Source organism: Phyllostomus discolor, chromosome 5 (genome assembly GCF_004126475.2).
Source record: "Phyllostomus discolor isolate MPI-MPIP mPhyDis1 chromosome 5, mPhyDis1.pri.v3, whole genome shotgun sequence".
In the NCBI taxonomy this organism is placed as follows: domain Eukaryota; kingdom Metazoa; phylum Chordata; class Mammalia; order Chiroptera; family Phyllostomidae; genus Phyllostomus; species Phyllostomus discolor.
Window position 1 is genome coordinate 93,637,706 of NC_040907.2, and position 14,066 is coordinate 93,651,771.

Here is a 14,066-nt window from a genome sequence, read left to right on the forward strand (position 1 = left end):
AGGATATTAGTGAGATATGAAAATGTGAAAACATGCATTCAACAACCTCATGCTAAGATAACTCTATTTTGGAGAATGCTGAGCCTAGAATTACTAACCTATGTAATTTGGAACTAGTTCAACTTAATTTAAAACCAAGCAGGACAGTAAAGAATACTCGTCTACAGAACCTTGTCTATGCTTCCCTGCCAAGTAAACCTATTTCTATTTAGAAAAAGCAAATGAGGTTAAGAATGGCTTGTTTTTTGGAGAAGCCATGCTGGATTCTTGTGCTCACTTTTTTTATTTTATAAGCATTAACATCACAACTGATTATGTAATTTACTCTCTTGGAGGTGTTAGCCAATGCAATCAAAGAAGAGAAAACAAAGGTATGAAAATTAGAGGAAGAAGTTCAGCTATTTGAATGTGCAGTGATATTACATTGCTGTAGGACTCAAAAGAATCAAGGAACAAAAACATAAAACAAATAGAAAATTCAGCAAGGCACCAACCTATAAAGTAATGCATAAAAACAGTTAATATTTTTATATACAAACAAAAGAAAGTATAATGGAAAAATGTTTCTACCTATAATATCAATAGAAAGAAAATAAGTAGGAATACACTAAACATAAAATGTGCAAATCTTATATAAAGAAAACTTTATATTGATTTAAAAAATATTTTAATTACTAATTTACAGAGAGAGGGGAAGGGAGGGAGAAAGAGAAGGAGAGCCCTGGTTGGTGTAGCTCATTTTGTCGTTGCATTGTCCCATACACCAAAAGGTTGTGGGTTTGATTCCTGGTCAGGGCACATACCTGAGTTGATGTTCAATTCCCTTGGTCAGGGTGTGTACAGGGGGCAACTAATTTGCCTCTCCTACGTGCCCCAACCAGGGATGGCAACCCAAACATGTGCCCTGACTGGGAATTGAACCCATGACCTTTTGTTTTGCCAGGATACCCAACCAACTGAACCATACAGGCCAGGGCTATGTAGAAAAACTTTAAAACAATGGTCCAAAGACCTGAATAGACAGGTCTCCAAAGAGGACATACAGATGGCCAATAGACATATGAAAGGATGTTCAAGGTCACTAATCATCAGAGAGATGCAAATGAAAACCAGGATGAGATACCATCTCACACCTGTGAGAATGGCTACCATCAATAAATTAACAAAGAGTAAGTGCTGGTGAGGATGTGGAGAAAGGGAAACACTTTTGCAATGTTGGTGGGAATGCAGACTGGTGTAGCCACTGTAGAAAGCAGTATGGAGTTACCTCAAAAAATTAAAAATGGATATGCTTTTTCACCCAGAAGTCCCACTTCTGGGAATATATCAGGAACCCAAGAGACAAATTTGAAAGAACATAAACACCCTTATGTTCATTACAGTGTTATTTATAATTGTCAAGATATGGAAGCAGCCCAAGTGTTCACTACTCAATAAATGAGTGGATAAAACAACTATGGGGCATTTACACAATAGAATTCTACTTGGCCATAAAATTAAAAACAAAAGAAAATTTTACTCTTTACAACAGTATGGATGCAACTGGAGAGCATCATGCTAAGTGAAATAAGCCAGTCAGAAAAAGACAAATACCATATGATTTCACTCATATGTGGAATCTAGTGAACAAACTGAAATAACAAGCAAAACAAAGACAGACTCATAGATGGAGAGCAGATGACAGCTGGTTGGGTGGGGACGTTAGGGCGTGGAGGGATTGAGCAAAAAGGACTCATGGACATGGACAAGGATGTGGTGATTGCTGGGGGTTAGGGAGGTATAGGGGGACTAAATGGTAATGGAAAAAAATACAATAAAGATTAAATTAAAATAATAAATAAAACACTCCCCAAAAAGAAAAAAATTGAGCAAATATTCAGCATGTTCTTGGATAGGACAATTACATAAACATGCAGATGTGGATTCACCACGAAGTAAAATGCAGTATGATCTGAAGGGAAGCAGAGTATGCCTCCCAAAATTGTGCCACTTTGGCACGTGGATTATTTTTGCTAAAGGAAATAGAGACCCAGAAGATTTAGGGAAAACTATTCGCTCTCCCTTACCTACCTAAAAGAATTTAAATAGAGTGCCTGTCCCAAAAGAGAGCATTTACCAGAGGTAGTTTTTTTATTCAAAAGACTTACCAGCTCTGCAACAGAGCCAATATCTGATTATCAAATATCTGCTCTCCTTATCTCTGCCTTTGAATTGCCCTCCTCCCATTTGAAGGCCCACGCCTCTATCCCATTCATTAGCTCAGGATGGCAATAAACCTCAATTGCCTGCCAGCTTTTGGTTAGATTCTTTGGCAGATATAATAATGACATTGACATCTTAACAGGAGAAAATGAAATTTAATTTCAACCTATAGGAGCTCCAAAGATATAAGACTTAGGGCAAGTCAGGCTTTCATAGTATTTGCATGATTTGTCAGTTCCCTGGAGCCTAATTCACAGGATCCAGAGGATTACTGGAGTCTTTGGATACACAGGAGGATCGAGTAGCCTTTGCCGAAGTGAAATTTGTCTTCTGCACTGTCAAAGCTTAAATCAATGTACCAGGAACCCACGCTTTCCTGTTTACCGAGGACATAATTTACAGTTTCTACAAAGCCTGCATAACACGCTGGTGGGGCCATGCACGGTTGTGTCCGGGTGAAAAACCTCGGGCGAGTCAGGCCTTTGATTCAACTCTCTGGTCAGTGGGCGAGGTGACTACAACTGCGACAGAAAAGTAGGCGCGGTCCCTCTGGCAGTGGGAGCGTGTCCGGAGGCTGCGGATCTGCCCAGCTCCTGGGTTGCAAGCCGTAGAAGGCTACTTGGCGCCCTCCCACCTGCAGAGACAGCGGAGGGCGGTCGTGGACTCCGGCTTGGGTGGGGCTCTGGCTCACTGTCAGGACTCCTCCCGCCTCCCAGCACCACAGGTTATTAGAGGCCCCGAGCAGTTCAAGTCCCTCCAGCTGCTCCTTCGCTCACTGCCGCTTGTTTGCAGACACTCCGACGTACAAGTTTGTGGTGGGACCCACTGGGAGGCAAAGCAAGTACCCGAGTCAGGGAGGGGAGGCTGGGCCTTGCTGGACAGTCCTCCGACTGTGGGGCTGGAGCAGGAGGGGGCGGGGGGGGGGGGGGGGGAGGCTTCCGGCTCGGGTTCGCTTTAGGAGCCCTGCGGCAGCAGCGAACCATGACGCCGCTTGGTGAGCTGTGCCTGGCGGTGCCGGCCCCTGGACGCCGAGCCTCGTACGGAACGCTACGCTCAGCCTCGCGCCCGCTGGGGAGGCGGCCGGGGGCACGGGGGCGGCTCCGAGCCTCCCAGGTTGCTGTGTGGGGCCCCTGGGCCACAAGTGACGCCCGCCCATCCCCGCGACTCAAATTACCCAGCCTCTCCTTCGACTACAGTGACCTTGCCCGCCCTGCGGCCGGGAGACCGGGGGCGCGCGCATCACGCGCCTGTCGTTGGGAACCGGTGGGGACAGGGAAAATGATGAGGAGTGGGCGTGGCGGGGGGCCACCGAGAAGCGGAGGGCTCCAGTCGTGACGCGGGGGGCGGGGGGGGCTCCCGGCTTCCGGCTGCTAGGCCCTCGCCGGGTGCACTGGGTGTGGCCTGTGCTCGGGAGGTTGGCAAATTCTGCACTGTTGAGGTCACTCAGTCCTGCGTAGATAAAAGTGAGGACCGTACCAGATCTTGTTACTTCTCCGCTTTTTATTAACCTTACTGCAGGCAAAATATTACTTGATTTGGTGTCTTCTGGGCTAACAAGACCTGGGGAAACTTAGAGTTATACTTGGGGTTTGTGGTGCTAGGAGTAATTGGTGCTTAAGCCACTTTCTTTCCCCTCTTCCCTCTCCACACCAAGCTGGGCTTTGGAAATGAGAGGTCTAACAAATTAAAATCAAATGCCACCAGGAATACTCAGATGCTAAAGGTAAGCTGGGTCAGCGCTGGGACTTCCTGGGCCCAGTTGTAACCGATGACAGGGGTATGAGTCGGGATATGAGTCAAGCCTGCTTGCTTCCTCCTCTGTGTGGTTTAGAACTGATAGGGCGAGATGAGGAGGTCAAAGTTAATCTTTGGATTAAAGTACTGCAGTGTAGTTGTATCGCTGGGGCTAAGTAATGTGCACAGTGATAGCATGAATGAATGACTGCTGTTATTGCTAATATAGGGTGTGTTGTAGTGTTTCATGACTAACGAGTAATTGCATCTTTCATTTTATGCCAACACAGATAGAAAGGGTACATTTTTTTCTTGTACTTGGGGCCAGTGGACTAAGTGTTTAAAATTATATGAGGCCAATTCCAATCCAAGTCATTTTATTACAGTTTAGTACATTAGAGTTAACTACAGCCAGTAACAGTAGAGTGTAATTAGAATGAATGGAATCACCATTTTTGTCTACTTATACCAGTGATTTTCAACTGGGTGTGCAGCAAAAATTTTTAAAACATGCAGTATCTGACTCTTAGGGGGATCCCCCAAAACCACAATTATCTTCTGGAGCCTTTAGTCCAGGCTTCCCCCACTAGGTGAGTGTTCTAGGAACCCATGTGTATCAATGTACTAGTAGGCGCTGTTGTGAGAGGCTGTGTTTGGCCTCGGTGAATTTTTTTTTTGAAGACTCAGTGATGATTTATGAGTGCACCTTCCCATGCCATGCATAGTATTCAGCAGTTTTTGACCAAAATAGTAGGACCCCTGGGCCTCACTCTCCCTGTTCACCCAATTTGGCCCCTAGTGACTTTTTTGTGTGTGCCAATGTGGAAGAGATGATACAAAAAACAGCAGCACTAAAAGGCATCAAAATTTATGAGTTCAAAAACTATTTTTAGCAGTGGAAAAAAGTCCCCATAATGAGTATTGCATCAAATGTAGAGTCCTTTGAAGGTGACTGAAGTTTACACGTGTAAGAATAAATACACAATTTTTTATAAATAAATTCCTTTTTTGTGGGGTCCCCCCTCATATTTAGTTAGGGAAACTGACCTCTTTTCCCTTGGATTGTCAACTAAAAAAAGACAACAGACAACAATACCCCTCCAGTGTAAATGTCCTGTCTTGAACCACAAGTATATAGGTCATATAATAGAGTTGCATCTTACTGGTCACATCTCATAATAAGGTTGTGTCTGATTGGTTGATTCTTGGTACCAGAAATCCTTATATACAAATATAGGCACATGATTTTTTAAAAAGTCACTTTGGAGCAGAAAGGTAGGTAATTATGGTTTTTTTCCTACATTAATCAAAATTATACCTATTTCTTGTCAGATTGGAAAAAATGTATATATTTTTAGGAGTTTATGTGTGCCATGAGATAAGAAAAGTTGAAAATCGCTGGTTGATACTAAGAACATCCTATATCACCAAGTATATATTGCATGATCTGGGGAAGGTCACACACCTTACATTTCCATTTGCTAGACCTGAGATTAGGCCTAGATATCAGAAGAAAGAAAATAATGTATAATTTCCCCACCATTTATTGAATTAGATAAAAAATGGTGTGCAAGACCTTAGTTTATTTAATGTTTATAGTAAACTTGCAAAGTAAAAGGAATAGTTGTCTGCTAACATATTACTTAACTGCTGGTCAGAGAAGTTAAACACATACACACACACACACACACACACACACACACACACGCACCCAGAAAACAAAGGTAGGAACAAAGCAGAAGCCCAAGTCTCCATTAAATCAATCTTTAAATAGTTGAATTTTGTGGGAGATTAAGACATCCTTAATGAAGGAAGGCAAGAGGTACAATTAGTAACATTTTAAAAAATATTTTATTTATTTTTAGACAGAGGGAAAGGGAGAAGGAGAGGGAAACATCAATGTGTGGTTGCCTCTCATGTACCACCTACTGGGGACCTGGCCTGCAGCCCAGGCATGTCCCCTGACTGGGAATGGAACCTGCAGTCCTTCAGTTCTCTGACTGGCACGCAATACACTGAGCCACAGCACCCAAGGTTTAGTAACACCTTTTAAAAATCATTAAGATTTGATCCATTGGATAAAATGAATTATGAACATTAACTATTCCAGGTCACTAGTGATACTGTAAGGAAAAATGGAGCTAAGATTTGTGAGACTTGTTGTGTACATACACACACCTGGGTTCATACACATACAAACTTGTATACTAAGAAAAGGCCTTAATACCTATTTTTTCTGCTAGTGAATAAATATTTCTTAAAGGGTTTTTTTTATGTGAGATAAGGGAGGAAGGGGTCTGGGATTTTAAAGGGAAAGCAGGCAATTTAAATGTAGGTGAGAAAGAGCAAATAAGTGGTAAATAAACATAAATTCTTGCAGGGCTGCCCAGAGACAATGGGGCACAAAGGGAGCACAACAAACAGGCTTTGCTGGGTTTATTCCCCACCACTTTTAGTTTACATTTTGATGCTAAGATGATACTATTTTCCTTTAGCAGGTTTTTATGTCTGAATTCCTACAGGCAGGTGAAGGGAGGGAATTGAACCAGTCTTTCTCAGTCATTTGTTTCTTAATTACCATCTTATAAATCAATATCCCAAGAGGCATATTTTGTGAGGCAAAAATTTGGTCCTTCTCCACAGCATGATATTTTAGGTACTTGAAGAAAAACCTCTATCCAGCTTTGGGACTTGTGTGGCCCACAAAAAACACCAAAACTTGTAAGTTCCTTGAGAATTCAGATCTTGTACTTTGCAACTCCTCTGGAATGATTTGCTTTGTCTGGTTCAAGCTCAGGAGGAGCTATGGGATGATAGCTGCTAGATGAATTGACAGCTCAGTATGGGATGGACAGGTGGACACTGGAGGCCACATGGACTCACGGGCTGCAACGAAATGCAGCAAGATGTTGTTTGTTGTATTTTGTTGTTTGTTCTTTGTGTTGACTCTGTCCCTGCATTAAGTTGCACTCTCACAAAACAGTTTCCTAAGTATTGTGTGTTTAAAAAAACCCCAAAACCTGGAGGTCTGATACCTGTGTGTTTAGATTAGTAAGAAATTCAAATGTGTGTATAAGACTTCATTGTTGCTGCAATACAAGGATGTTTGAGATCACTACATCCCAAGAAAAAGTAACCAATTAAAGAGAACCCACCATCCCAGCTATGACACTCTGAGAACCAAGGAGAAAACAAACATCAGCTAATTGAAATATATTACTTGTAAAAAGCCATGAGTCCATTAGTAAGTTCAGATGGGGCAAACAAGGTATGTGTTAAAAGACACAAGATATGCTTCACTAATGTTTCAGGAAATGCTGTGTGATGATCCATCCATGATTGCTATGTAAGCAGTTTGATTATTTCAGTTTCCTCCGCCAAGAAGCACAGTAGTTACACAAATGATCTGAAAGGCCTAAAAGTTAAACTAAAAGTGTTTAAGCCAAATTATATAACCAAGTTATACAACCCAGACAGAGGAAAACTCAAATGATACTTTGTTTTAAGGAAAGACACCATGCTACAAGACACTGACATTTGGTGTTTGGCTGAGGCCTTGTAAAATCTCTGTGAAGGGGAAACTGGAATCATAAAACTGTCCCAAGTACTCAAATGTCCTCAGCTCCCAACGAGTGCTGGGCTTGAGAAGCACCTGGGGTAGCACAAAGACCCCAGAATAAGCATTACTAATGCCTTGGGAAAAGTATAAAAATATATAACAAAGACAGGGTAAATTAAACCCATGGTTTTAATACCTTTGTTCTGGACTTAATAAGTACAGGTATAGAAATATGTTTTGTAATAATTGTACCTTTTTGTGTGTTTTTAAACATGTTTGAAGGTGTTAGATGATTCTTGCTTACTAGATTTGTGAGTTTTGATTTATTAGGTTTATAGAAGTTTAAATGTTTGCTAAGATTGGTTGGAATTTTTAAGTTTGGTTTAAAAGGTGTTTACTGAATTAAAAAGTCTGATCTATTAATATATGTAACCAATGCTTAAATTGTTAAGAAAAAAATAACTTCTTTGTTGTGTAAGCAGTATGCTTTGTTTGAGAAAACAGTATTTTCACCAGACTGACAATTGACCATTAACTAAAGTATTTTAATAGGAAATGCCATTCTCTGTCTATGAAAATTCCTCTTTGAAAATGAAAACCCCTTTGTTCACTAGCAGGGTGAGAGACTGGGAGAGGAGAAGGGAGCCAGTAGACTATTCAATGTATCTGAGCACGTGAAGGAATTACCAAAAAGGTTTGACTGACATGTGGAACATTTGGGGAAAAGTTGCCACACATACACAGAAAACTAGAGAAATAGGGTGGGGAGAGGCAATATTAACATAGCAATTAAGAGAGTGAACTCCAGAGTCCCACACACCTGGTTTCCAACCCTCTCTGTGTGACTTGTAGTCCTGTGACTGCAGGGATAAGGCACTCAGAGAACTAAGACTTGATTTCTTTGCTTATCCGATGATGATATTCTCAACATGACTCACAGGGTTGTAAGGATCTTTTAGGAAAAGTGCTAACATAGGACCTAGTGCATAATATATACTCAAAAATGTATATTTTCTGAAGTTAAAACTTTGTAATATAATAGCTATTGTTTTCTTTTTCTTTTTTAAAAAATATTTCTTTTTAGAGAGGGGAAGAGAAGAAGAAAGAGAGGGAGAGAAACATTGATGTGAGAGAGAAACATCAATCAGTTGCCTCTTGCACAAGCCCTGACTAGGGACCAAACCTGCAACCCAGGCATGTGCCCTGATGGGGAATTGAACTGGTGACCCTTTGCTTTGTGGGATGATGCCCAACTGAACTGAGCCACACTGGGTCAGGGCTGTTTTTCTTAAATTTTTTTTTCATTATTTCTTTATTTGGTAAATGTTTTGCTATTATCCTTGGTACATATTTCTACTGCAGTCTTTTTTAGTTGATTTTCTCAATAAACTTTTTGAAGCTCATTTTACTGCATTCTCTTACTAAATTTAAGAGTATTCCATGCTCTGGCTGGTGTGGCTCTGTGGATTGAGCTTCCGCCTAAGAACCAAAAGGTCACTGATTTGATTCCCAGTCAGGGCACATGTGTGGGTTGTAGGCCACATCCCCAGTTGGGGACATGCAAGAGACAACCTGTCGATGTTACTTTTCCTTTCTGCCTCCTTCCCCTCTCTCTCTAAAAAATGAGTAAATAAAATCTTTAAAAAAGAAATAAAAAGTATTTCATTGGTTTTGGTTGCCTTTTAAATAGGCCATTACATAGTTTGCTAATTATGCTTATTTTGTTTTATTGCTGATAAATTTCCTTCTAATTATGTTTCATGAGTTCTTTTTGTCTTGGCCAGAACTATTAGAACAAAGTTACACGAGTATCAGATAACAGATGTCTATATCATGTATCTGTTTGGGAAACAAGAGAACCACCTCTAATATTTTATCAGTGACGATGTTGGCTGCTAAAGGAGATAATCTTTGTCATGTTAAGGAAGTATGGAAAGTATTTTCTGTTTAAGGACCTTTATCATAACAGGAATATCCAGTTATTTTATAGTGAACGTATTTTCTGCTAAACAATTATCCTGTGTACCTTGGGTAAACCTGCAGGGTATTGTTGATTTATTGTTTCTTATTTATTTAGCAATTTGTATAGGACATGGATATAATTTTACCTTTAAAGGCTATCAGCAGTCATTTTCAACTGAGAAATGTGTGGGAGCTAAAAGAATGAATGCTTCCCACTTTCTAAGTTCTTCTAGCTGGGCTAATACTTAAATGAACAAATTAACAGGAGAAAATCAAAGTTTTAATACATGTGCATGAGGAACTCACATAGGTTTGAAAATTCCAAAGATCATGAGGCAACCTTGGGTATGTAAGATATTTTTGGACAAAGGAGAAAATGGGGGGATAGGGGTCTTAGATATGAGAAGCGGGAGGGGGTGGTTTACAGGTAGATGAGGAAGAGTGGAACACACATGGCAGGAGAATTTTGCCAGGCAAATCAGAAACAGTGGGACAAGGTGGGTATCTAGCTATTTGCCCCTGCCTGAAGCTTTCCTGTTTATCATACTTAATAAGAATCAGGCTAAATTGACATCCTCAGATCTCCTTCCAGAAGCCAGTTTCTCTGTCTGAATCTCTTGGGCAGGAAAGGAGGGAGGGTCAAAGGTTTTTTCTGAGTTTTGTTTCTTAACAGGTTAAAATCAATTGTCCTGAAAGGCATCTTAAAGGTGGCAAAACTTTGATTCCCTTCAAATGTAATGCTGTTACGGACTTTTATGAGCTCTGGAGTTTGAGCTGTTTTTGCTCCTCTTCTGCATTAATGTTAATAACTGTTGGCTATTAAAGACAGAAGGGAAAACAGATTGTCTGAAATATCCCCTTTCTCATACAGGGAACAGAAGTCAAGTACTTTATTCAGGCAGGGTTCCAGAGCTGGGAATGCATACCCTGCCTCCTTCCTGACTCTTCCCTTTTCCTCTGAATGTCCTTGTTTTTCTTTCAGTTCAGTATTTTTCAGGAGACTGAACCTGCTTTATATTGAGGAACTGTTGATCTTTTAGTTTTAAATTTCCATGACAAAAAGAAACAAAAATGCACTGATTTCTCTCAGCAGCAGTAGAGCGCTGAGGGCTGGTCAGGCTAGTGCCTACCTTGTAGGAGAGGGAAGGCAGGTGGGCCTTTTTGATATCAGTGACAGAAAGGTCAGAGTCTAAAACAGATTTGTTAGGGACATTATCAGATACACAGTGTTTTATTAATGGTCTTTCTTAGGTTGGCATTTCCATTTGAATTAATACTCCTTCAACATTTAAGGGGAAAATGTGTGTGGATGGTAACAGTCTTGTGTGGGGTAATGAGGGGGATCTTTCCTTGGCCAGTTGAACTTGGAACAAACCTGATATGCCCAGGGTCCTAACACTCTGTGCTTTCTCAGTTCACCTAGAAGAGGCTGAGTGACTAGGGGCTTCATGACCCAGCAACCTCTCTATGTGGACTGAGCCATTTTAGGGCCAAAGCCAGAGGTGTCCCTGTCCCAGGCAAGAGATGACCAGTGTGGTGGAATGGGTCCACAGACACTTGTCTGAGTCTTGACATTTGATTGTATTAGGAATGTTCAAGATTGTGTGTCTTGCTTTGGGATATCTCCTTCTTTTCTAATTACTAATTCAGAAGTTTCCCCATTTTTTTATTGGTGGAAAATAAGTTCTTCCAGTGCCTGGAGGAAAAGAATTTCCTGAGACCTGCATGGGAGGGTGGGCTCCATGGTGAGCTTTACTGATGATGTAAAATTAAGGGGGTTCCCTTCCTGACTTCCCAATGTCCCCATCTCCATCTGTCTTGCCATGGAAAAGGCCCAATCATGTCTTCAACAGGGGTAGGATGAAGGTCACTGTGCAGAGTTTCTGGACTCCATATTGAAGTCCAGTCCAGTCCAGCATCTGGCCAGTTTAGCGTGTGTTTCCGCTGTAGTCCATTGCTGTGCTGAGGTGTTTAGGCTCCTTCTGGGAGCCTGCATTGGAGTCCCACTGCCATGAGCCATGTGGCTGTTAAGGCCACATGGTTATGGAGAGAGCAGGCTAGTGCAAGTGCATTACCTGGTTGGGGGGTGGGGGGAGAGAGAGATTTTTGTTCCCCTGGGATTCTATTAGCCTGAGTTTGGGATGGACCAGGTGTCTTTTCAAAATGACTAATCAACTTCCTAAATTTTCTTGGGCTTTGGATGGGTTTACACCCCTAGTTAGACTGACAGACCTCTATTGCCCAGCACCTTCCCCCAACATTCCTCAACAATCCCATACTAGAGGGTGGAAGGGGGGGCTGTTAATCGCCTTGGATGAGTAGTTCTGTAGTACCCTGGAGTGTGAAAAGCTGTAGCTTCCTGGTGAGGCAAACAGGCTCATGCTCCCTATTTTATTGAGTTCAATGTCTAAGTCCCTTTGCTCCCCATTTCTAGCTAAGTACTGATGGTAACAGTTTTACCAGCAGCTGTTTCTCTGAAAATTAATAAGCAGTCAGCTTTTCCTGATATAAAATCCAGATAACCAAAAATACATGTAATTTTGCATCAGTTTTGTATAATGCCTACTTTTATTTATATCACTTTTTCCAGGGCACTGCAAAATCTTCAGGTTATTTCTGTATCATCAAAGCATCAATTCTATGCAGAAGCATTTTAATAATGTATATGGTCCATTGTATTCTCATTAAAAATTACATGCATTTGTTGTGTATAATGTGCAAAATTTTTGCCCAAATTTTTGCATTTTTAAGTTTTTTTAAAGATTGTATTTATTTATTTTTAGAGAGGGAAGGGAAGGAGAAAGAGAGAGAGAGAAACATCAATGTGCCGTTGCTGGGGGCCAAGGCCTGCAACCCAGGCATGTGCCCTGACTGGGAATCGAACCTGCGACACTTTGGTTCGCAGCCTGCACTCAATCCACTGAGCTACGCCAGCCAGGCGCATTTTTAATTTTTAAAAATTCTATTTATTTTTAGAAAGAGGGAAGGGAGGGAGAGAGGGAGAGAAACATCAGTGTGTGGCTGCCTCTCACATGCCCTCTGCTGGTGACCTGGCCAGTAACCCAGGTGTGTGCTCTGGGAATCAAACCAGCGACCCTTTGGTTGGCAGGCCTGCACTCAATCCATTGAACCATACCAGCCAGAGCTTTTGCCCAAATTTTTGAGGGAAAAATGAAGATATGCATTTTGCATGGATAATACTAATACCGTACCCATATAAATGTTTTTAATTCCTTTATTTGTGCTTATGTGTTAAAAGTATAACTCTAGAAAGCAATAACAATACCCATATGCAAAATTATACCCTAGAATATGATCATCATTTTTTTCTAAATATAAGTAAATAAAGAATTAAATGAAAAAATTAAAACGAAAGATTTTTTCCTGAAAGTTTGGGCCAAAAATGTGAGTGCGCATTATACGTGGGAGCTCACCCTACACGACAAGATGCGATAGTGATCTAAGATGTGTATGAAAGTCTCAGCAAACCAGGTATAGTCAGTGCCCCAATATTCTGTATAATGAGTAAAGAAGAGTTTGAAAACAAAATGTTTAAACAAGGACAGTAAACAAATGTATCAGTTATATTAATTATATTAGTGTCCAGTGGCTCCTGTGAGAAATTTCCACAAACTCAGTTTGTTTATTCTCTCATAGTTCTTAAGGCCAGAGAAGTTTGAAATAGGTTTCACTGAGTGGGACTGAGGCGTTGGCATGGAGGGTCTCACTCCCTCTGGAAGCTGAAGAGGAGAATCTATCTCTTTGAGCTTATAGCTTCTAGAGCTGCGTTCCTTGCACTCACTGGTTGTCTCCCCTCCCCTGAGTTTCCAAGTCAGCAGGGCAGCATCTTGCTTCAGTCCTCATAGTACCCTCTTCTTCAGTGAAATTTCCCTCTGCCTCCCTCTTGTAAGGATTCAAGTGACTGCATTTAGGGACCACTTGAATGATCTTCCCTATCTCAGTGATAATCTCATCTCAAAGTCCTAAATTTAATCACATCTGCATTCTCTTTTGCTATATAAATGAAGAATAACAGGTTATATGGATTTAAATGGGGACACCTTATTCAGCTATGAGGGGTGAAAAAATAATACTTTTTATTCCACCTTCTAAGTTCTAGCTGGGCTTTAATCAAATCAACTGAGACAGATCAACAGTATAAAATCAAATTTTAATACAAGTCCATGGGGAATTCACATAAGCATGAAAATTCCAAAGACACTGAGGCAAAATTTGGTATATATTTTCATTTTGGACAAAGGAGAAGGGGTGGGGGAGTGGGTTTTTAGGTTTCAGAAGTGGGAATGGGCCACTTAACAGGTAATTGAGGAACAGCCAAACACACATGGCAGGCAGATTTTTGCCTCAAGGGGACATGGGGTAATCTGGCTACCAGGCCCCTGCTTGGTGCCTTCCTGGATGTCATTCTTAATTCAAATTAGGCTGAAGTGAACATCCTCGGTTTCCTTCCTGAAGGTGCAGTTTCTCTCTGCATCTCTTAGGCAGAAAAGGGAGAAAGTCAAAGGTTCTTTTTGAGTCTTTGTTTCTTAATAACAACCTTAAAATTAATATCCCAAAAGGCAGCTAGCTTCCAGGTGGCAAAACCTTG

General features: G+C 41.1%; 1 protein-coding gene across 5 annotated transcripts in view; it reads left to right on the forward strand.

Annotated features, from left to right (window-relative positions):
• The first annotated feature begins 2,849 nt into the window (after positions 1-2,849).
• Positions 2,850-14,066, forward strand: part of LOC114497501 (serpin B6-like) — a 38,141-nt gene continuing 26,924 nt past the window's right edge. The window contains exon 1 of one of the 5 annotated variants that reach the window (XM_036026591.1): positions 2,850-3,039. The gene's annotated coding sequence lies outside the window, so the exon portion shown is untranslated. Of the gene's footprint in view, positions 3,040-3,173; positions 3,197-3,223; positions 3,344-3,594; positions 3,926-14,066 lie in introns of those variants that run through there. The other 4 variants (XM_036026593.1, XM_028513286.2, XM_036026594.1 and 1 more) reach the window with 4 other exon arrangements.